The sequence below is a fragment of the Numida meleagris genome, chromosome 5, assembly GCF_002078875.1.
Source record: "Numida meleagris isolate 19003 breed g44 Domestic line chromosome 5, NumMel1.0, whole genome shotgun sequence".
Classification (NCBI taxonomy): Eukaryota; Metazoa; Chordata; class Aves; order Galliformes; family Numididae; genus Numida; species Numida meleagris.
The window spans coordinates 18,432,383-18,457,151 of record NC_034413.1 but is presented as its reverse complement, the minus strand read 5'-3'; the positions used below and the strand labels follow the sequence as shown (position 1 = coordinate 18,457,151).

Below are 24,769 nucleotides of genomic sequence, written 5' to 3'. Positions count from 1 at the left end.
TCCCGCTGGGAGCAGCCCGTTTTAGAGCCCTTGTGTCAATGATGGCCTCCAGGGCACTTCCCCACTCTATTTATTTACCCGTGGGAAGCCCAGCATGCCCCCTCCAGCGCCCAGGCCAAGCAAATCCCTCCTCCCGGCAATGGAACAAAGGTCTTTTCCTGGACCTGGAAACTTCGCATGGTTTATTTCCGAGTCAGCATCAGTAGGTTTAGAAAGCATGATCCCAGATGAAAAGCTGTCAGGCTGTGGGACTATCATGCAGAGAAGCAGGAGAGCACGCTGCAAGCACTGAGCATAGGTCTCAGTGATCGCCAGTGTACCCAGCTTTAGCTTTGCTCCTGGTGCTGCAAGCTGTCATGGGCCCTGCAGGATGTTCCACACATGCAGGGCTGTTCCCAACAGCTTTTCAAAACAAACCCCCTTTTATCCTGGAGTATCTGCACTTGGAGTCATTCAGTGATTTTGCCCTGAAAAGCTCCATGGAGAGCTAAGCCCAGAAACACCAGCTATGGGGCAGCATGTTGTGTGCTGAGCTATCTCTGCAGGAGAGGCACTTGCATCTGCTAAACACCTCTGGAGTTCAGGAATGGGCCCCTACAGGCTCTGCGGTGCCTCCATTGACCTCAGCAGGCTTAGCACCAGGGACGAGTTCAGCTCTGCGCACTCATTAACCTGTTTCCCCAGAAGCATCTTCAGGGCTGGGGGCTGTGCGAGGTGGAGACCTGCAGCAGCAGGGCTTTGGCTGCAGAGCTTTGTGATGGGAACATCTACCTATGCAGCACCTGGTGCCAGGGAAGGGGAGTGGGTCCTGATCACCCCCATGCCTACGGGAGCAGTGAGTGTCATCTGTTCTTATGGCAAGGCCAGGCAAAGAAAGGCAAGAAAGAGTACAGCAAAGAAAGGCAAGGCAAGGCCAAGAAAGGCAAGGCAATGAAAGGCAAGGGAAGGCAGGTTCTCTCTCCTCTGTGCAGTCTGGAAACATTGGAACTGAAGAGGACTTTGGAGATTATTGATATATCTTACTCTGAAATGAGCTTCATTCTTCTCTTCAGCCTCCTAATAACAGACACGGGTCTCTGGGCAGGGAATCAACAAACACATGTGGAGGTGAGCAAGTGCCAGATGCAAATATTGACGTTCCCCTGACACCTTCCACCAGGCACCTCCATGCTGGGCCTGGGTGAGGGCTGGAGCAGACGCTGGGCCCAGGCCTCCCAGCAGGATTTCCGTCTGCCAACACAGCTGAAGGTCCACCTTTGTTTTCAGTATGAGACCCATGGAGAGCTGGTGGTGGTTGTGGTAAGCTGGTGATGTTGGAATGGTGCTGGTGATGCTGCCAGATACCATCAGCACATGTAGGGTAAGCACATCCATCTCACCTCATCATCGATGGAAACCATGCTATCAAGATCTGACTGAAACATAGCTTTTCTCACATGAACTTTAAAATGTTTTCAGTTTGGAAAGAGTGGAGACATTTTCTTAACACCAAATTTCTATGAGAATACCTTGTGAATTTCATATACATCTTTCCATTAAAAAATAAACCCTCACCTTTTTCCTTCTTTTGACAGGCAGGAAAAAAATCAACTTGAAATATTTTCTGCTTTATAACATTTTAAATCCAGCTGCAGAGTAAGTTTCTAGAAATTCCCTTCCATTAGCAAAAAAACCTGCAGTCTTCTAGGGCTATGTAATAAAACAGAAATATAAAGAGCAAAGGGGGAAAAAATCAGTTTTCCTGGCAGCATTGTGGAAGAAAACATAGTAAGTATAAATGGAGCCTTCTGAAACTCACCGTTAGAAGTTCATGTCATGACAAGACAGCATCTCGTCTAGGAGTCAAATCTACAAACTAGGAAGTGTAGAAATCCTCCCCTGCCTTTCACCTCTCTAATTAAGGTGGAGGGAGACTCTTGATATGAGTGACTCATTGCTTTATAGAAATGGTGGAGGCATGCTGGTGTCATGCCCTCTTGCCATGCACCGGCTTCCATCAGAGGAGCATAAAAACTGTGTGTTGTCTCCTCTTTCTTCTCGTTCTTCCAGAAGGTAGATGAAGTTCTTTATGTGCATTCTACGAGCATGAAGACACCAAGACACGCGTGGGATTGCTTTTGCCTAAGGTCACACTGCATCAGTTGTCATGAAAAGAGTCACTCTGCAGTTGTTGTGAGTAGTACGGCAGAGGGAAATGTGGCCCAGAACTGCTCATCAAATCCTCTCTAACAAGAAAAGGCAATGTAGGAGGAGGCAGGTCCACTCTGACTTGTGGTGCTGTGGACACTGAAGCTGTTGCAAAGGAGGGAAGCTGGGTTACTGCTGGGTATTGATGCCCCAAGTTTCTGAGAAGGTACAGCAGTTTGTGGCGCATCCGTCTTCTGATCTCAGGGTCACATGCAAGGAAATGAGAGAGCAATGGAAAAGTCAAGAGGGAAAAAAAAGAGTTATCCTCCAGAGGACGAGGACCTGAGGTGGCCCTGGAGCAACAAGAAGCACCCCCTTTTTTCACCCATTTGCCCTGTGTATTGCGCTCTGGGTCCTGCTCCCCACTTCTCTCACCCTCCCCCAGCTTGCCTTATAATTCAGGAAGAGGAGGCCAAGGAGAGTAATATCGTGCTGGAGATAGGACTGGAAGGGCAGTAATTTAGAATCAGAGGCTTATAGTATTATTGCCTGCAAAGCCATTCATGGGAAATGATTCCCCCCATCCCCATTCCTCCCCCCCTGCCCCGCTCTCCTTGCTCTGCAATAACAATAACAGAAATGCCTTCAGGAGGCTTTGCTACTCGAAATGCAGGCAAAGGAGCACTTTCCTCCACCACCCCTCTTCTTTCCCTTCTCTTCCCACCGCACTCCCTTGTCCCCCCTGCCTCCGAGCCTAACTGCCGCTCCCTCCCTTCTCCCTCCCCCCCACCACAGGATAAAAAAATAAAAATAATAATAGGGGTAATAAGAGAGGAGGTAATGGAACGTTCTCCAACTGGGCACATGTCAGAAGCCATTATATGTGGTGCAGATTTGCATAATTCAAGAAGCATCAAATTAAATTTGCATAATTCCTTTGATTACACTTGTTATTAAATGTAAGTGACATTGATTTACAAAATGGCCCAATATAAGGTTAATAGCAAATGTCACCTTCCAGCAGGGTGAATAGGGTGCGTGTGTGGTGGTGGTGGTGATGGAGGAGGGAGAAAGGGGGGCCCGGGGAGGAAGGCGAGCAGACAATTGATTTCTGCTCCTCTCTTCCTTAAAGGGCTCGGGTCTCCTTTGCGGAGGAGCCCTCAGGTTTGGCTTCGCGTGACTGCGGTGCAGGATCACCTGCCATGTGGTGTCGATGCCATCGAGGCGCCCGGCTAGAGCCCGGCTTTGCTCACTCCTCCCGCAGGGAGCTGGCAAGCCTGGCTCAGCACAGGGCAGAGGGAGCACGGGAACCGAGACCTGAAATGACAGCCAGATGTGTAAGATGCACAGAGACCCACAGCCAGCAGTGAGCACCTCTGTGAAGTGCATACTGAACTCGCGATGATACAGGCTGTGTGCCATCCAACACTGCCAGGGCACCCAGGGGCTGTGACAATGACACCACGTCTGTTTTGCCGTGGTCCTCAGACCATCTGAGCACACACCTTGCAAGTAGAGCCCACCTCTGCATATTGTTCTGCCTCTCTATATTCCATGCATTTTTCCAGACAGGTGTGATTTCATGCTGGGAAACTGACTGCCAAGTTGTGTAGGGCACCACGAGACTGTAGTGATAAAACAAAATTATGCTTGTAGTGGGAGTGGGCAAACAGCAGATTTACGCGTCGCAGGCAATTTCAGTGATGCACGTACCTGGCCATAATCTTGTTTTGGTTCCACTGAAGCTTTCTTTTCTTGCAAATCAACAGGCTGGGGGAGGAAAAAAGTCATCACTTTTGATCAAATTAAATGTCTTGTTCGATGTGAAAAAGAACACTTATTTTGGTGACTGAGCTCTGTAAACATTGTCTAATAGCATCCAAATAACATTAGAAAGGATATGTCATTCTGAACCAGTGATCAGAAGGCTTTTTCAGGATGTGTCAAAAGAGAAGGCGCCCAGTTTTCTGGAGTATTTTTTTCTAGGGCTTCAGTTTTGCTACTTTGAACAGCACAAGCTGCTGAAAATGCCAGGAATTCACAGACAGCTCAGATGTGAATCTTCCTGAGAAAAGGTGTCCTAAGGAGAAGTATCTCTCAGGCAGCCTGTCTGTGTCTCCATGAAGGAGGTGCAGACCAGCTCCGTTTGGGGCAAAAGGGTGAGAGGTAATGGCCTTAAGTTGCACTAGGGAGATTCAGGTTGGATATTAGGAAAAATTTCTTCTCAGAAAGAGTGGCCGTGCATTGGTACAGGCTGCCCAGGGAGGTGGTGGAGTCACCGTCCCTGGAGTTGTTCAGGAAACGTGGAGATGTGGCACTGAGGGATGTGGTTTGTGGGCGATATTGGTGGATTGGTGGTAGGTGAACAATTGGACTGGATGATCTTAGTGGCCTTTTCCTAACTTAATGATTCTGTGATTCTCTGATTCTATGATACTAGAGCACACAGGCTGCAGAAGTATCCCACTACTGTAATTGCTGGTGTTGGGGTTGATATGCATATTCTGGGATGTACACTGATTAGATACATGCTTCGGTGTTTGCATCAGGAAGGTACAGTGATTGGTTTAAAAATCCAGGCTTTTCAGTCATTGGCATCTGGTTTTCATATTCTGCTAATCAGCTCTTTGAAGCCATAGATGTCCATACTCAAAGTGCACCGATCTTTCAGATCATAGAATCGTGGAATCATAGAATCACAGAGCGGCTTGGGTTGGAAAGGACCTTTAAGATCGCTTAGTTCCAACCCCAATGCTGTGGACAAGGTTGCCATCATGGTAACTGATCCCCATAGAATCCCATCATGGTAACTGGAAGCCAACTCTAATAATCTAGATGATCATCTGGTGACCAAGGGATGCGAAGGGAACTGCACAGGCCTTCAGGCAATGAAACCCCTTCTCCATGCTGCTGTGGCTGCTGTGGGGCTGGCCCAAGGCCACCCGTGCTGCTGGGAAGCTGGGGCCAGGCTGGAGGCCCTGGCAGTGTGGAAGGGAGAGGCTGGTGTGAGGGGCAGCCCCATCTCGGGCTGACAACTGCTGACATCGTCATATTTAGCACCCGCACGCAGCGAGCCTGAGCGAGGATCACGCGCTGGGTGAGCCAACTGCAAATTAATCGTCAGTTCATTACTGCTCCGTGCCTTTCATCCTGACAGCAGCCTTTCAGACGTGGGTATAATTGGAAGGGTCCGTGCGGCAGGAATTTGGTGAGGGGGAGCAGACGGCTCTCCGCTCCCTTTCTCAGGCTGCGTTCTGGGAACAAGCAGCCAGCCTGGGACAGAGAGGAAACAAATCTCTCCTGCCCCTGTGTCTCTTCCTTGCCACCCAGCCCTTCCCATGCATTGGGCTGTCAGTGCCAGGAGGTCTGCCTGCATCCAGGAGGTTCTCTCCAGCTATAATTACCCTCAGCCTGCAAATAAAGAGGCAGGGCCGCTTGTGAGAACTTGAGTGCATGCATTGCTGTTGGTGCCAGTGGTGGTCATGTGGTTATCGGTACCACTTCCAAGGCCTCATCACAGAGGTTCTCTAGAGGCAAGAATGTGTCCGCAGCCGGGACAGGGGACTACGAGCCAGGACCAAAGCCACGTGTGGGGTGGATGTCCGAGGTGGGGGGGCTGGGACACCCAACAACCTGCTTGCAGCTCACAGCCATGTTGCTCTGCTCCCCGGAGTGCGGCCATGGTCATTCTCTGCCAGACGGAGTGAGCCGTGCTGTGGGGATGCCGGCCCCCCTTCAGCATGTCCCCCCCTGCTCCTCCCGTGCAAAAGTTATTGTCGTCTTCGTGAAGTCTCAGGTAGGCAGATGAATGGGAAATGTTCCTCTCCATTACTAGCTGCACTTGACTGGAGTCTCATTACATTACGATGGCGCTTTAGCAGGCGAATGGGCCTTGCGTCTGGGTTCCCAGCACCCCTCATACCTCCCTGATAACGTAAATTACCCTCCGCCTCATTGCCTCAAATGATCAAACATCAAATTGCTAGTAAAAAAAAAAAAAAAAGAGGAAAAAAGAGAGAGAAAGAGAGAGAGGAGGGAAAGGAGAAAAGCTGAACAGAACCATGGGTTGAATCTAGATGGTTTGTCAGCAACAAGAGACGAGTCAGTGGCTCTTAAACACTTGGTAAAGATGAATCCATTGAAGGTTTTGAGCACGGTAATTTCACTGACATTAAAATACACCTGTAAAACCCAAACAATGCTTTACAACCCCAAACTGCACCAGGCAAGACCTGCCACTTCAAAGCACAGCGTACTTCTTTTGGTCGGGGGAGGGAGACCCGCAGATAACCTATCTTTCTCCATCACCAGACTTCAGCAAAGCAGAGAGTTCCACGCATGCCGTGTGGGTTTGTTGTTGATTCTGTGGCTGAGCAGTGTGCTAATCTGTCCCCCTTCTGCCCCAAGAAAGACCTCCCCAGCCAGAGGAGCACTCCCAGGATGAACAAAACAAGGAGGAGAGAAAGAGAGGAGCGGGAGCAGCGCAGGTACGCGTGGGGATGCTGAGAAATATGGATGTCGGCAGGGTAACGAGGCGCAGTGGAAGGAGGAGGCTATACGTCTTTTCTCAGTATTTAAACGTGTGCTTAATATGGCGCTCAGTGGAATGGTTAATCTGCTAATGCTGGTAGTGTTTGCTGTAGTACTCAGAGAAATGTTTACTGCAGTATTTCATGGGGATTGTGTTCTGGATGGCACAAAAGGAGGAATCGCTCTAGCGTACCAGGAAAATGTTCATTGCAAAATATACTGGAATATTAAGAGGTTTATTTAGTGGCGTACTTAGTATAATATGAAAAGAGTTAAGCACAGAGTGTTCTATTAATATTTTTGGGGTGTGGATGAATTTCAGTGCTCAGGAAGGTTATGGAGAAGCAATTCCAGCAAAGGCTGGTTATATTCATAGATTTATAGATCTTAAGAGCATAAAGGACTCTTTGATCAGCTAATCTGACCTTCTGTATAACACAGGTATATACAGTGTGGACATACCTCCTGATTCAGCAAAGCACTTTAAGGACTCGCTTAAATTTAAGCATTTGAGTTGCCCCACGGAAGGCAGAGAAAATAACCCTATTGAATCAATGGGACTATTCATGCCCTTAATGGGAAGTGGATGTTTAGGCATTTGCTGAATTGGGACCACAATAAGATAATGCAGCTAAATGAGTAATTCATAGCCACCCATTTATTCAACTGCTTTTGCCTCCTTTTCTGCTCGTGGATTGCTCTGGAGCCAATCGCCATTTCCTGCAATGTATTCATTGTCTGAAGTCATTCACTGAATAATTTCAGTGAAAACTCCTTCTTGATAGCTCTCTCATAAACAATTCATTGTGAATATGGGAATATATGCACATGTGTTTTCACAATGTGTGTGCGTGCTCCCGTGTGTGTGCGAATGAACCATGCAAACACACGTGCACGTGCACGCACAAACCCAGGGTCGGGACCTTCAGCTGCAACAGGGAATTCCTTGGATGTGGCTTTGTGATTTTTCTCCCGCGTTCACGTGGTGCACACTACCCTGCAGCACATCCCTCACAGGAAAGTGACCTGCTGGGAGTTCTACAAAAAGGGAAATGGAAGAAGGCGCGCAGTGCGCTGCAGTGAACTCGGCGTATGATCATCCACATATGTGTACCTGTGCCAGGCCCATTCTCTGTCCTTACTCAATCGGTCATGAATCAAATCTGATTCATTTTGAATGCATTGCGTATCTTCTCCAAACAAGGGTGTTTACAGACTGCCTGTGGCATGCCATCGGCCAAGGAAGAGGCTTGGTAATTTTCTGAACAGGAACAACGCTGCAGAACAGGTACCAGGAATGAGCCGGGGCGCTCGGCGGGAGGAATTGTGTTTGTGCAGTGGGCAGCTCCAGTTCTCATGCAGAACTTACTGGGCATTACGCGTTACAACATGGGAATCATTGGCTTCTGGTGCAGGCTGCCTGTCAGGTGTTCTTTCTAGAAGTCACACAGCTTTTTAGGATTTGCTTATGTTTTCAGGAAATCAAAGGAATAAAATACAAATGCCTACAAATTAAAAACTGAACTTGATGTTTCCTGCATTTCAGTTTATCTTCCTTCTTTACATTACAGCAGAGAGAGATGTGGCGGAAACCAGGAGGGAACTGGGCAGTTTTGGTTCCTATACAGAGCTGATGGGATGCTCCACGTTCTCCCCTGGGGCTTCTGGCAGCTCTGGCACCCCAAATGGCTTCTGAACATCCCTATCTTGCTGTAGGTGCTGGAGCTGACGTGCTCAGGGCAGAGGGTTTGCGTGGAGGAAGTTTAAAGCAAGGCTCATGATGAAAGTTGATCGTGGCAAGTGTCAGGAGGAACCACCGAGTACAATACTTTGGTTGTTTCATTAGGACTTTGAGAATCATTCTTTTTTCTTCCATTTGTCCGACTGAAAATTCAAAGAGTTTTGGCTTTTTCTGGTTAACCTGAGGAGGGTTTTTTTACTGAGATATTTCAGTAAAACAGAAGGACACTGTAATTTGTCCAGGCTGGATGAGATATGTTGATGGCCACCGTCTTTTCTAAAAAAGCAGTTGTTTCACACAGGGAAGACCATTTCAACATGAAAAAACCAATTGCAATGATTCTTTTTCCAAAATATAAAATGAAACCTTTTGACTTTTCAAAATTACCATTTCCATTTAAATTTTTCCCAGGTGGGGGATGACTGGCCAAACTCAGCATGAGCTAGCAAGCAGCCTGAGTCAGCTAAGGGCACCATTTATTCTGCAAATAAACTTTATTCACTGAAGTAAAAAGAGCAACGGCAAATCCTGACGCTGCATTACCAAAAGTCGGGCTGTCGTCGGATCTGTGGTACGTGCTTCTGCCAATGTTTGCATAGCATTCAAAACAACAGAGACCATTCGGAGCTGTGTAAAGATGGGGAAAGGCTGTGAGCACCAGGGCACGGCGCTGGGCAGAGCCATGCACGGCCCAGGCCGAGGTTTGTTTGCCCCGCGGCTCAGCACTCTCCAGCCTGCCGCAGTCAGTCCCGCTCTCCTAATGGAGAGCCTGCCACTTGTGCACGCAGAGTCATTGGGGTGTTAGTTCTGTTTGCCAATACCAGCCGCCCATTAGCTATCTTAATCCTCTTTCCTAACAGGCTTTTTAAAAAAAAGGGAAAATAGAAGGTCTCTCTCAAATATTGTTGTAGGGGAAAGAAATGGCCTTCTCCCCCTCCTCTTTTCCTTTCTTTTAAATGGAAATGTCTTGCTTTATTCAAGTTTCGCCTTCTGAAAGTTGATTTATTTTTCACTGAGGAGGCTGGAAACTGCTTGCGGTGAATTTACAAAAGGAATAAAACACTGACTTGTTTCAATGCGTTCACAGAAAATGAAAGCAAATGTCAGGAGCCGCTCTGGGCTAAACTTCCAGCAAATATGGGGTTAGATAGGACTGGTTTGTGCTCATCCTACTCGCCGCCTTCCCTTCCCAACATTGTTTTGGATGAGATGCAAAATCAAATCCTGCAAGATGTGATCATTTAGGGTACTGTGGCATATTTTGAAACAGTAGGGCTGTTAGCCCCAGCATCTTGGCCAAATTCCAGCCTGGATAATTACATTCTGCCGGCCTATATTCCAGCCTGCAGTTCAAATAGGAAAAAAAAGAAAAGAAAAAAAAAAAGAGTTATCATTTCTCCTCCAAGAAATCCTGCTGTGTGATGACTGATGCTTTTCCATCCCAGAAGTAGCTGTGTTTCAGGAAATGTTGCCTCCATGTTCCTCCACATCTTGCCCATTGCTGTGAGGAAGTCTGTCCGGCTCCGCGGTGGGAACAAAGCACAGAGCTGACCAGGAGGGAGCTGCGGTGCCTTGCACGTCCCCTTCACTGCTCCACGTCCCTCTCTGCATGGAACCCCAACTACACAGCACCATGTCCCCACAGCCTGCAGCAGCTCTTTGTGCTGCCAGCAGCCAGGGGTGGGCTGGGGAGGACACGCGGCACAGAGGGCAGGCCGGCCTCGCTGGGAGAGGGAGGACTCACTTGACCCGTGCCTGTAATTTGTAAAGAGCATTTTTACACCAGATCAATGCTTTCCTCAGCATTTTAATGCACCCCATTGGTGTCCTTAAACTCTAATGATGCAGTCTGTGAGAAGCTGCCATTTATTACCCACAGATGGGGTGATAATTATTGACAAGATTGTAACTAATAATTAAACCCATTTGCTCCTTTAAACAAGTTGGTGTGAATTATTTGCCGGGAGAGCTGTAGCAGGCCTGTGGTCACTCCTCCCCACGGCTGAGATGCAGTGCTGTCAGGAGTGGGCCCTGCACGTGGGATGAAGCGCAGCTCTCCTGGGGACCAGGCTGTCCTGGGGACTGGGCTGTCCCCCAGGTCCTCACAGCCTGCACTCCAGCCTGCAGCAGGAAGGTGTGGGGGCAGCCAAGCTCCTACCCAGCCCCATCCTGGGCCTCTCAGGGCCAGGGGGAAGCACTGTGATGCCCACATGGCTGCAGGGCAGTGGGCAGAGGACGAGGGGATGAGGTGGGGGGAGCAAAGCACAGCATCGCGGCACTCAGAAGGCCGCCCGGGGGAGCTGCCTTCCCCTGCTGTACGTTTGGAGGGAGGGTGTAAATCTAATCTCGGTGCTAGGGTCCATTAGCATTAGAGGGGAGTACTGTATATGCATTCATTCCCTGCTCTCACCCCTGGATGACAGAGTACCCCCTCTGTTGTCTGCTTTAGCGCATTGGGAAAGGCTACCCATTAATTCTGCAGCAGCAGTGGATAATGCTGTCGTAAGTCTTAGGTGCCTCTGAATTTTGTGAGCATTTTACAGTAATAAATACCCCACACTTGTGCATTTAATTAGTTGTGTATCTCGCAGTTGCTCCATCTGTGCTCTGGTCTGACTGTCTGTTCATGGAGGTGGGCTGATTCCTCGTGCTCCTGCTCCAGCACTGGTGGGGCTCAGCCCCAAGGAAGGAGACCAGGAGCTGGTAGAAGAGTTTTGTGGCAAGAGAGGGAGAGGTGAGACTGGGGAGATTTTTTTGTACCGGAAGAGCAAACCTGAGTTGAGAAGATGAATGCAAAGCAACCGTGTTGCCAGAAATAAGCTTCTGGACATCCATAATGTCAGTGCTGTCACACCCTCTGCAGTGCCACGTGTGCATGTCGAACTGCTCAGGGCTGGGTTTCTGAAGAGGTTACTGTGCTGTTAAATGTTCTGGCAGCAATACTTGCCCTGTTCCTGCTCTCTCTCATTCCACATGTACCATGTTGCACAGGCTATGAAATGACAGTGCAAAAGTTATGTCCACAAAAGCTCATCTGCTTGTCTGACTTTGCCTTCAGTATTTGTGCCTTCCCCTCCTTCAGTGAAAACAACTATGGGAAGACTTAAAGCCTCACGCCTGCTTGTTGCAGGATATGATCCCTCTTTGTAAAACTTCACCGAAGTCTCACACTTGCAGAACTTATTGTGCAAGGGCAAGCAACCACTCTGCTCTCCTAAATCAGAGGAAGCCTGGGTTCAACCAGTGAAAAGTCGGGCTTTAGGCTCCAAGTCCTGGGTGAGAAACATCACGGCCGTGGGGCACAGCCACTGCTCTTCTGCGAAGCTGATCTGCTAATGCAGATCCCTCTGGGGAGTGCTGACAGGTTAACTTCTCCTGGCAGACTCAATGTGCGTTTGGTATTATTTCTCCGTGACTCTGACTTTATGCCTTAAAATATCACCTGTCATCCCCCTGCAGCTTGCAGAAAGGTGGAAGAAAATTGAACTTGGCACAAAAACCTTAGAGTGCATGCTCTGGCTCACTCGGGAAGGCATGATGCCACAAGGATACCTGCCCCAGTCAGGTCTGTGCGGCTGGCAGAGCCCGAACTGTGCACATCTGGTGGCAGCACCCAGGGAGCAAGCGGGACCAACCACAGCCCCATCAGGGTGTGCTCACCCCGCTGCCTGCAGCCATCCTGCCGAGCTCGGAGGGGCTATTTACATGCTTAAAGCTAATCGCAAGCATAAATCTTTGAGGGATCAAGGCTGTGGGGGAAACCAAGAGAAGGCAGTGAGGAGGCACATGTCAAACGGGGCTGTGGTCGAGAGCTCTCTGAGACTTAAACATAACATTTGAGAAAATGAGTCCATTTGTTTCAGAGGCATCCTGAACATTGGCATGTAGTAATTCTGTAATGGATCCATTTAACCGGCCCTATAACTGAAATATCCTTCGCAAATATTTCCTTTAATAGCACTTAAAGAGGGAATGCAGGCAGGGAAATTTTAAAGCACAGCTGCATTATTGCTGAGTTCCAGTTCTGAGGACTTTCAAAGTACCAAGCTAATTTTTCTCCACATTTGGCTCAATATTTAACAAATCAAATGAGATCAGGAAGGAACCTGAGGTCAATGTTTTTAACCTGGGTTGTTTGTTAAATCATCTCAGCTCTGCAATAACAACTACAGCAAGCGCATGTTGCGTTGGAAGTTAATTCAGATAATCCTCAGAAACTTTGCAATAAAATCATCATTGTAGAGAACAAGGCTAGAAATGGCAGTTGGGAAGAAACCTTTCTGTGGAAAGTGGGAAAAGCTTGCAAAACTGGGACTTGGAATTAGAAGAAAAGTCGGATTTCAGACTCAGCTGTAGTGATTAACTGCCTTAACTCTAGTAATCGTTAATGAGCATCTACATGAGCCAAACCAAATTGGCATTTGCACAGAAGCAAGACAGGTTGCATCCAGCCTGAAGCTGTGCAGAAAGGTGGATGTAAGCCATGCAGAGGAGGGGCAGCTCCTCTGCAGCTCACCGAAGCCTTTTTCAGCCTTGTGGCAACCACATGCTGCCTGCTGGGTAGGAAAAGAGCACAGGGACTGCAGCACTTAGGATCATCAGTGTTGAAGGGAGTTCCTCAGGCGCACCTGGGTGCCCATTTCCATGGCAAACAGGAAACTCGGAGCCCCCCTCTTGTCACAGCCACCCGAGGTCCCTGTCCTCCTGGGTCTGAGAGTGAGCGCAGTCCCTCAGGTCACTCTAGCAATTGCTCCTTGCGATTTAGCAGGTAGATGTTAATCGTGCTGTCCACATCACACAGCCCCTTGCAGATCACCAGCAAGGGCTCTCTAGGCCACTGGTGGCCCACAGCCCTGTTTCAGAAGCAACGTGCTATAATAATGTATCCCTAACCATGCTTTATACCAATAAGTAGGCTATAACCCTGTCAAGGTGTGCTGGTGACTCTATAAACCATGAGACCTGAATGGTCAATGGTCGAGTGGTTTAAAGCTGTCACCAGAATACTGAGATAGCCTTATAAGCCTTGTGCTGCATGGCTGGGGATACATTATTCACTATAATATATGGTAAGAAATACCTGTGCGGGGTCTGAAATGAACTGCTCTAGCCACTAGCCAGCGTGGCTAGTGATCAGGGAAATCCGTCAGCATTTTTGTGTGCAGCGGGAGGCAAAAAGACAGAGGCACTGAGGAGGGGAACTTGCCTTCTCTGTGTAAAGAAATTGGGTTTTCTGTAGGGGATGGAGGATGAGCACAACTGAGCCGCAGTCTGAGAGCACAGACAGAGCCCCTCACTGGCACTCGCTGCATGGGGCTTGTGGCCTTCAGACTCATGCAGGTTTGTGTTCTGCGGCCACGAGCCCTATCACATGGTGTGCGTTGTTCATCCAGCTGGCATGAACTGTGGCAGTTTTGCTTTCTTCCTTGCTGAGCTGCCCATAACCAGCCCAGCTGGCTGGTGGTGGGTCAGGGTGTGTTGAGGCCTCTTCCAGTCTTTCTGTTAAGGATAGTATAGTACAGTATAGTATAGTAGTCAAGACCTTTTATGGCAAATTCTATTTGCTGAGCTCCAAGAACTTGATGAAGAGGTTCAGTAGTATTATTCCCATCCTACTGCTGGGGAAATCAAGGCAAAGCGCAGTATCCCCCAAGATCACTGAACCAGAGGACAAGTCACTAGTTCTTAGAAACTAGCAAAACTTCAGGGTCTTTCCCAGAGGCCAGAATGTTAATGGACAGCTTTGCAATTAGAACTGGGGAGGGAGCTTGTGCCAGCTCAAGCACCACCAGTGCAGAGCCCTCTCCTTCCGTGCTGTCAGCAACGTGTGCAGGGACTGATGTTTATAATCGATGAAAAGTGGCCACTGACGCTCAGCTAAGCCTCATATTTAAGACCCTCTGCAAGTAGAAGGCTTAGAGAAAGCAAAGGTGGGCTTTCTCTGTGATGCCCTGTAACAATTCATGGCCCTCATCTGTCTCCTGTATGCATGCGCTATGGATCATACTGGGATGAACTGTTTCACCTACCACGAATTTCTTCCCCAGTCTGCTCTTCTGTTTTTGGAGGAAGAACGTGGACTGTGCTCAGAGCAGCTCAGCAAAGGGACATGGCCAGGCTGGGTGCAAGAATGTGCAACTGCAGAGTAAGGGATGTCCCAGATCAAATGGCAGCACATGCAGGGGTGAGAAGGGTTTCAAAAGAGGCTCTGTAGAGGTTTAGGGCTAAAGGAGCCTCTGTCACCCACAATTTTGGCAAATTAAAGATTTTCCCATCCTGACAGCCTATGCTGCTCCAGCTGTAGGAGACAAAGTCCCTGAGAGCACGCCTATGTGAGTGCCCTTTAGGGGCGGGGGAGAAACGAGGAGAGCTTGGGGGATTTCATTAGTAGATGGGAGGGGAGGGAGGAAAGCCCTCGTCCTGAACAATAGACAGAGCTCAGATCGCCTGGAGGGCTTGGCTGGTTTGTTTTATTTATTGCACAGACATACATATATACATACATACATATATGTATGTACACGGACATATGGATTCTTTTTTCTTCCATTTATTTATTGGCCTTTATCAGGCATGGACCAGGAGCATCGTTCCCCACCGCAGCGGCGGGCAGACAGTAGGGCTGCCGGGGATGTACTGAGAACGGGTACCGGGAGAGGGCATGGGCTGCTGGGATCAGTAGCTGGGAGACCAGGGCTGGGCTGGAGGAATCTGGGGGTGTGAGCAGGGGCTGGCTGCCCCCGCACCCCCCTTGTTATGTTAAGAGCCCTTCCACCAAGCAGGAGCCATGCGGCGTAGGGGGAGCAGAGGGACGGCTCTGAATGCGGCCGCCCCGGCATCCTTCTGTTCTCCATATGGGGACATTGTCTGGCCTCAGGCTGGCAGCCCCCTCCCTCCTCATCGCCTCTCCTCTCCCCACTGTGCGCACGTCAAATGTTGGTTTCCCTTTTGATTAAAACCCTCGGAGCGGCCAGCGGGGTGACGGGCACCAGGAATTTGTGAAAGATGGAGGAGGAGGAGAAACAAGTTTGTGTTTGCCGAGCGGAAGCCGCTTCCCTCCATCCCCCCCTCCCTCGACCTCCCTCCTGCCTCCTCGGGGCTGACCGTGCCTGGGAACAAGCAGACGTAGGTGTACAGGGTGCTGTGGAGGGCAGGTACCCAGAGGAATCCACCCCAGCCCAGACCTGCTGCCCTGGGGGCAAGGTGCTGCATCCACCCGTACCCCCACCGTAGACCAGGGTGCTGCTCATGAACGGTTTCCCTGCAACGCCCACCTTGTGCAGGCCCACCGTGCTGCTGTGACTGCTGGTGGGCTCCTGAACCAACAGGAGCTCTCTGTCTCCCTCTGTCCAGCTCTCGGCTCTTAGTTCCAAGGTTTTCAGTCTGTTTTGGATAAAATAAAGAAGCACCCAAACTTTCATGTCCATGCTTTGCTGGTTTCCCGTGTCATCGCCCTCCAGAAAGTTGTGCAAACCACATTAGAAAGTCTCTTCTCTAGTGATTTTTTATCTTTGATATTAGTGAAGATAGAACTAATGGTGTCAAGCAATGTAAGGAAGAGGAAGATTAAACAAAATCTATCCTCTGCAAAAACAAAGCAATCAATAGAACATTATCCTGCCACAGTGGCTTTCAACTTGCTTTGATTTGTGAACTCCCAGAAAAGCTCCCGCGAAGGCTCAGCACCCCAGCGGGCAGCTCCCAAACTGCTGGAGAGCACTGCTGAAATTGCTTTTCCCATCCTCCTCGCAGAGAGTCCCTGTTCTGCCAGGGACCTGCAGACCACAGGCTGAAAAATAGCATCTGCCAGGACGCGAGTTCAATAGTTAATATAGCGGAGCTTACTATTGTTCTTGTGATATTCTCAGAGCTCTTACCTGGAGAACCCATTTTGTCACCTTTGGGAAGCTCACACTTCTGGTCTCACACTTCATCACTCTGCTCTCATCTTCTGAGCCTATCTGCTGCAGAAGAGAAATACCAAGCGCCTCTGTTCACCACACAGGGGGAATGCGACAGATTAGAAATGGTTGGAAAATTTCTGGATGCATAGATTTTCTTATAGAAAAAAAAAGGAATTTTTCTTTAAAGGTACGTTTTTTTTTTTTAATAATCGGAAGAAGAAATCGTTGTTCAAACTCAAAACCGACTCATGGTTTTATTCTCTTTTGTTCTGTTCTTTCGATTCTGCTTTGTGTTCTCTCCTTCATTTTGAAGTCCCTTTGGCTTTAGAGAAGTATTTCTTTTGGAGAGGAGAACACTTATTTTTAAACAATGGTATAGTATAGGAAAAACGGGAAAATAGGAAAATAGGAAAAAAGAGATTTTGATATTTAAGGTACAAATATTTTCTTTCTAGGCCATATGCTGACACTGAAAATGTGGTTATGTGGAAGACTGAAGGTGAGAAGTTAAAACAACTACAAAAGTTCAAAAATTCTGTTTCATGAGAAAAAAAAAATGTAAATATAGAAGCATCTATGCCTGAAACCGGGACAGACAGCATTCGGAAATATTGCAAAAAATGTCACAACAGCAAGGCTGTGTTTTCCCTAAGTTGTTCTACAGACCTTTAAAGATGCTGCTTCATGAAATAACGAGTGGTTCATTCACCAACCCATCAGCTTGGGAAATATATGCAACACGAATTCATTTGTTTCCAGCTAATTGCACTTTCATTTCCTCCTCCTGTCTGTGCAAGGCGATGTAGGCTGGGGTTTGGAGTGGTGCCTCCCAAGCAGTGCCGCGTGCTCTGCTCCCGGTGTGCAGAGCCCTCACAGTGGTACCCAGCCCAGCCAGGAGATGCAGCCACTCCCTTCGCTTGGGCAAAATTATTTGGGACCCATACGTTTAGAGAGAGGTGGGACTAGCAGTCCTCTCTTGTGTTTTATTCCTGGCTTCTGCCATTGGTGTGCTGTACAGCTGTAGTCAAACAAACGAACTTCTCTACATCTTATTTACCCTTTCTGTAAAATGAAGGTAATAATATTTATCCAGCTGAGATGCTGCAAGGAGTAATTAATGTGTACAAATCACTTTGAATTCCTCTAACAAAGTGCAAACTGTATTAGTCCCCACAGAAACTGGTAATAGGTTTGTGTCTTCCTTCACTGAAGGTCTGACCTCAATCCCCCCAGGGTAATCTTCAGGAAAAACTCTTCCTACTATTTGTATTACAGCAGTTCGTAAGGGCCTCTCCCAGGCCAGAATCCCTGCCGTGCTCGGAGACGCATGTTCATACAGTAACATACAGACCATGCACTAAAGACATTATATTCAAACTAAGAAAATCCAGGAGAAAATAAGCATTAACCCCTTTTCAAAGGTAAACAACCAAGGCACAGAGAGGAAATACCTTGCCAGTAGTAGTAGGTCTGTGAACCGAGACTTTTCAGAAGACCATCACCTCAGACTGACTTGCCAGCTCAAGCTGACTTCTCGCATCACTTGTCTGGTTGTTGCACTTTCCCATTTTGAAGTAGCAGTGGCAATGGATTGAGTTCCCCTCTGCTGGGATGGCTCAGAGAGAGCAGAATTTGGGAAGGTCAAAGTTTTCAGAGAGGACACCAAGTGGCTTCAGGTAGGATATGTGACTGCAGGTCCTGTTCTTCATCTCATGCTTTTTTGAAGACCTGGATGTGTTCTGTGTTCTCATTTCAATACTTTCAGGAATGTGCTGTGGAAAGCAAGAGACCAAGAGAACTCAAGGACTGGTTAATTTGGTTTTGTAAGTCTTCATGCAGGTTTGCTAAAATAAAATCAATGCTTGTGAAAGAATTCATGGAATTTGGGTGGGAAATTGTTTCCTTGCTTTGAACAAATTTTTAGAGTTCAAAAATATTTTCCATCATGAGTCTTGAACAATTTTGCGAGTTCACTACTATAACTCAAGCCAGCCAGCCAGCCAACACCAACCCTTCAAATTAAAACAAACCCAGCAAATATCAGCTAATCTAACTCAACTTGTTTTGAGTAATTTCTTAATCATTATTTCAGATTCCATTTTTCTTTTTAGAGCTTCCATACCTCAACTAGAGCAGTAGGCTGTTTCACACCAATATACTGGATTTTTTCATATTTGGACCCATGAAATATTCCCAAACTTGATTCCATTTTCCCCCAAACATTAGAAATCAGTTTCAATTGTGTCTTTCCTGAAGGGAAAAAAACAGAGCAGAAAAAAAGGGCGTCAGAAAATTCCCCACCAGAGTCAATGACAGGCTGTTGATCCCATTCACATTCTATGTTAGCCATGAAACACAGCCCTGTGAGAGCTGCATTTCACAGCCTCAGGGCTGATGATGCTTCATGGAAAAGACCTGAAGCAATGGCCTCCTGGCTGGCTGGTCCTCAGGTGCATCACTACCAAGCCACCTTTAATACTATCACACAGATGTTACCAGACCCTCTAGGTGAAGGTTCCACTTTTTGCACATTCCTTGCTCTCCCAAAGGGTCTTGGGAACTTATCATACTGAGATCCAACCAGCAAGGGTGGTCCACTGGTTTCTGTATGCAGGAGGAAAGCTAAAGAGGTATTCCCATAGGACGAGGTAAAGGATAAATGTTGGCGTGATCAGAAACTTGGGGAGACAAAGACTGTGACAAAGACTCTGGAGGTGTAAATCATTCCCACCTGGAGGATTTTCCAAGACCATGTTAATGCACACTTGGAGAAGACCTGGTCGTAACCTGTAACGTGCAACAGCCATGGGCTCCTTTGGTGGCCAAGCAATCGCGTGTTGGAAAGGAGCCATCGAGAGAGAGGGTGCCTTCTCTTGGGAGACTCTTCCTGAGCAGCTGGCAGCAGAGCCTGGCTGCTACTGCCCATGCTGCACACCTCTTGGGGCAAGGATCCCTCATCCTCTAGCCAGCGTTTGGCCGGAGAATGGGGGCTGTTTATAGGCAGCATCTGAAGATGCCATTTTGAAGATAGCATGTACAAGGATGGAAGGATGAGGGGAGGGGGTGGGGGAAGAGGAGAGGTACAGACACAGCACTCCTTGGCAGTGATTTATAGACTGGGTCAGGCACAAATTGACTCGTATGCAAGAAATGTAAATGGAATCGAGACTTTTGATGGAGAAGCTCATTTTCAGACTTAAACGCTTTAGATTAAACACACTCACACACAAATGCTGGCGGGGAGGGTGTTTTATATAATTTACATTACAAATCAATTCATTATCCACAGAGGCAGGTTGCACTGATTTTCAAGGATCGGAGATTTGATGAAGAGGATTCATTTCAAGAAATAAACCTTTTAAATTAACCGCAAGATGAGGGAAATTTCTTTATTTAAAAAATGCGCCAGCCCCTTCTTTGTTTCTTTTATTATTATTAATATTATTTTCCATCCGGCTCTGGGTCATTAAGGAGGGCCCAGAAGTCACAGATTGCCTTTCTGAGGGAGGAGAGCTGAGAACTTCAAATGTCACACATTTTGTCTGGCTCCAAACCCTTCATTTATTGCAACACAATTTGTTACCTGTGGTTGGCTCTGCACACCATTGTGCGCTGTGCGCCAGGACTGATTTAGCAGGAAATGTCCTCTCCACCTTGAACCTGAGACGGGGAAAATCCCCTGGGAGAGGAGGTGGAAGAACGATGACAGGCAACCGTCCAGCTGCCTCAGCAGCGAAATGCCCACTGAGCTCTGGGAGAAGTCCCTTCCAGCTTTGGCAGGGGGTGGAGTTCAGAAAACTCCTAACAAAGGCAGATGGCTCCATGAGGGCACATTTAAGATGCAGAGATAAAGAAATAGAACAAAAGGAAAACCAGATATGGGTCCTTACCTCCCATGCTGCCCTAAGGGTGTGAAGATTTCAGTGGAGAATAGCCAGGGCTAGAGGCAAAGCAGGAGGAGTGAAGATGATCGAAGGATATTACTCTGGTCTTTCTTGGCAAAGCTGCAGAATACTGTCCTGGAGGAAAATTCTTTCTTGCTACATAAGCCATCTGAGTATGACTTTTGTTCCTCTCCAGTCATTCCTGGCTGCAGCTCCCTTGTAACATCAAGCTGGGAGCTCCTGAAACCTGGCTGCAAAAGTTGCATTCCTGCTCCCCAGCATCCCTTCTGGCTGCAGCACTCCAATTTTGTTTGCCAAACTCCTTTTTCAGATACTCCTCCATCAGGAGCCAATGGCAGGGCCTCTTTCCTATTTGTACAAGAGCTGACCCTGTAGACACACAGCCACACTCCCAGCTAATAGTCAACCACTGCAGCTGTGTGGGATGAGCCTGGGCTGGGTACTCTTCTCAGACAATGGACGGGAATGGGCATCTTTGGAGTCCTGGAGCCATTTGCATCCCTCAGGGTCCCAGCAAACCTTTCTGATCCAAAACTCAACCTGGAACTTTCTTGAAGCCTTCCTTCTTGTGGGAGAGCCCTGGCCACTGATGGCACTGCACAACCCTGGGACAGGCAGAGCAGAAAGTGGCCCCAAACGAAGGTCCCAGCATCAGGCGAGCAGCAGTTGGTGGGGCTGGAGGGAGCCAAGACACCAGGGCTAATGGCTCCGATCTTCTGAAAAAAAGCCATGGGACCTTTAATGACCACAAATGGCTAAGACCTTCATTTTACATCTCTTCTGAAAAGCAATCACGCCCATTTTCACAGGAGAGCTTTTATTCTCATGTGGATGGGGTACCCGGTGCTGTGTCCTCTCCCAGGTGCATTCGGATCCAGTCGGTCCGAGCGCACAGAAGAACGACATGAAACATGTTTGACCTTCACAACTTCCCTTTACAGACCAGCAAGCTAAAACCCTGAAGGAATTTTCCTAAGTGAGTTTGTCCAAAGCAACATTCACCACCTCATTCAATATTTGCCTGCAAAAAAAAATGCCAATTATTGAGAGACAGTCCTGGCTGGGCATCAATAGGCAGCCAGGTGTGAGAAGTTGAAGAGAAATACATCTCATTAATGTGGAATTGTTTTTAGGTTAATAATCTTGCGTTAATTTTCCTTTAAAATATTGTCTTTGACCGTTAAACGCTCGCACTGTTATAAAAAGAACGTAATAAATGATCTTGAAGCAAATTCTCCTGCCAAATGTCATAATTTATTTGCATAATTAGCTCTTAATTTTAATTCAATATGCAAATCCACGCTTCCTTTAAATTGCAGCAGCCTGTTTCCCGGCCCTGGCTGCCATGAATTTATTGTGAGGCGGCTGTTTGAAGCCGCAGCTCTGCTGCCTTCTGGGGATGGCGGGAGGGGGAGGGGGTGCCCACAGCCAACTTGAGTCACTTTTTGTTTGGGTTTTGTTTTGGTTCGCTTCTTATTAAGTTGGACCCCAGCCTGCTTCAATCCCTGAGCGTCCCCCTCTTTTCCCCAACAAGTCCTGTTTCCCTTTGTCTTCCTCCTGCATTCTCTCACTCTTTTCTTCTCCTCTTTGGAGAAGACAATGTTGATCCTCCATGTTCCCTGCCCCTTGCCCCCCCATGAAAGACTCTGGCTCAAGTCAGCCTGGCAACTGCTCTGCTCTCCTCCCTCCTCTGCTCTCTTTCTCCAGCCCATCCTCTGTGTATGCCAGCCCCTTGCATTATGCCTTTTGATGATGCCTCCCTACTCCTGGAGCATAGTGAGGGGCAAAGGCAGCTCCTTGGCTTCCTTATGGGCTCTCGGCCTTTGTCTGGTACAGAACCTCAGACATACAGCTTGGAGAGGTGTCTGGGAGGATGGGTCCTGCTCTCTTCCATCCTCCCCAGCTGACACAAGCGATGTGACCACACTTGGCATGGTGAGGTCGTATGGCACTGCTCCACATTGCAAGCTCCGGTAGACCTGGGTCTGTGGAATACAAATCTCTGGAGGTTTTTAGACACCTTGCTGCCCAGGGAGGTGGTGGAGTCACTGTCCCTGGAGGTGTTCATGAAACCTGGAGACGTGGCACTGAGGAAAATAGTGGGTATGGTGGTGATGAGCTGACAGACTAGGTGATCTTAGTGGTCCTTCCCAACCTTAATGATTCAATGATTCTATGATTCTGTGATTCTACGGCCATGCCTAATTGACATGCTCCAACTTCTTTTGTGCCTGAAGGGCTTGAGATCCTGGTATTGCCCTAGGGCACAAAGAGCGTAAGGAGGACACACAGACTCCTTCTATTGCATTATATGGCTCTGGTAGTGGAGTCGGAGAGATGGGTGGTGGAGTAACGTGAGCTGAGGGTTTAGCACACAGGTTGGGGCATTAAGCAAAAAGGACAAATTAGCCTAGACAATAGGAGATCTTTTTCACTGGGAGAAGGCTGGGGGGAGATAGATATAATGAAATGTTCCCTCATCAAAGTGGAGGCAGTGTGCAAGCTGCTCCCCCTTGTAACTCTATCGTGCTCACCTCCCAGGAGGACTGTCCAGGTCGGGTGCCCTCCCTCCCCCGGGAGCAGGACAGCCGGGATGGGCTGGCAAGGCGGAGGGCTTGGGCTGGGGGCTGCAGGGAGGAGAGGGTGCTGGTGTCTCATTACATCCCTTAGATCTCTGGAGGGGAAAAGAAAAAGGAAAAAAAATCCTCAAACCCAAGCCACAGGCCTTTGTTAGAAATGCTGTCCGGGAAATGATGGGAAGGAAGAAGACAAGAACAGCTCAAATTCAGTCCTTCAATAATTAAAGCTTGCAAAAGAATAAAAGGGGAAAAAAAAAAAAAAAAGCGTTTTCCCTCCTCCCACCTGCTTCCAAAACGAGGTTGCTGTAGCTTCCTGGGAACAAAGGGATGTGGTGAGAATGGGCAGCGAGGAGGCTTCTGCTTGATCCCACAGAGCCTGGGAGGGACGAATGCAGCCCCACAGATGGGAACCCCTCAGCAAAGCCAGAGAAAAATAGGGGCAAATGTGTCTTTCTGTCGTGCTGCTCATCAGAGCAGGGTTCTGACTTTCTGGTCCGAAGAATATTTGGCAATTGAAGACAAAAACATTTCTATTCCAAAACCGAGCAGAAAGAAAACAAACACCTGTGTTTTCTGCTAAGCAAAACAAAGGAGGGGGAAATCCAGCCACTGGACAGCCTACAGACCCTTCTTCATTATCTGGCTGATCACAGCCTCTTAGAAAAATATGTAGAATAAGCATGCTTTCTTCTTTAAAAGCTGTGTCCATCCAGACATGGCCATCTTCTCCTCCTTGTGTCACAAAATCAATGGCCTGTTTTGTGTTACTCCTTGCTGCAGGTGAGATTTCAGCTGAGTTCCAGAGTCACGGAGCACAGTGCTTTTCTCTGTCAAAAATGATTTTTCATGACCAGGAATGCCTCTTCCTGGCCAAGGAGGGGAGAGCAATCCCAAACAGAGGACTACCAAGAGGACAATCACCCACAGTGGTTTGCCTTGGCCACCTCACAGCCACGGGTGGGCAGGTCTGGGGGTCACCAGCCAAGATCCTTCCTTGAGGGAACCACCAGGCTGCACCATGAATGAGGCCCATCTGTGTGGGTAGGAGTGTATGGGATCCCTCAGCTGGAGGAATGGGGAGGTGGGCTGGCACTGGAGATCACCAAGATTTCCATCTGAACCACAAACACTTCCCTTCTTCAGATGGAGCATTCAGTCTTTTGGCTGAGGGTTAGCAATGGGATTGATACTGGACAATGGGATTGATATTGGTTTTATTTCCAGATTTTCCCATAGCATTGACCAATACTCATCAGTCACTCCCCTGAGCCTGTTTTATGCATCCTGGTGGGAACCACCAAGACCCAGGCATGGGGCTGCAGGCAGAGGGAGCATCACCCTGTGCTCTTGTCTATGGGGATAGAGCTCTGTTAAGATAAAGATACTTAAAGTCTGTTTAAGAGCTCAAGAAACAGAAAATAAAGCAGATACAAAGAGATGACTGTAAAACAGCTGATGTCATGACTCCTGGAGGCTGGTTTTGCAAGGTCAGCATTGGCAGGTTTTCAGTGCTGCTGCAGGATGACACCAGCTGACACGCACTGCGCTGGAGACAGCAAGGCTCACCTTCTATCCCTACCACGGCCCTGTTGGGTGACATGGAGCACATCACTGACATCTCCAATGGCTTCCTTCCACCTGCTTTACCTACCAGATAGAGCCTGTTTGGGTGGAGGTGACCTTTCACTGTGGACCTGGCTGGGGTGAGATGCACGGCATCAGGGACCATGGGGCTGTTTGTGAGGGCAGCATGGGGCAGGCTTCCAAAGGCTGATGGAACTGGAAGCGTCCAGTCTGGAGAAGAGAGGGCTCAGGGCAGACCTTATTGCCCTTGACAGCTCCCTGAAAGGAGGTAGCAGTGAGATGGGGGTTGGCCTCTTCTCCCTGGTAACAGTGATAGGACAAGAGGTGTGTTTCAGTGAAAGGAGAAGCCTTTCCCACCCTGCCTCATCCCCAGGGGCCAGCACAGCACAGCTCAGTGCT

The 24,769-nt window shown here is 48.3% G+C and overlaps 1 long non-coding RNA gene across 1 annotated transcript in view; it reads right to left on the bottom strand.

Moving 5' to 3' along the window:
- LOC110399775 overlaps window positions 2,052–24,769 on the bottom strand; it is a 95,728-nt gene continuing 73,010 nt past the window's right edge. The window contains exons 5-9 of the long non-coding RNA XR_002439399.1: window positions 20,193–24,670; window positions 18,425–18,552; window positions 17,754–18,074; window positions 16,276–16,388; window positions 2,052–3,897 (exon numbers count right to left, since the gene is read on the bottom strand). This is a non-coding gene — a long non-coding RNA (uncharacterized LOC110399775). The remainder of the gene's footprint in view (window positions 3,898–16,275; window positions 16,389–17,753; window positions 18,075–18,424; window positions 18,553–20,192; window positions 24,671–24,769) is intronic.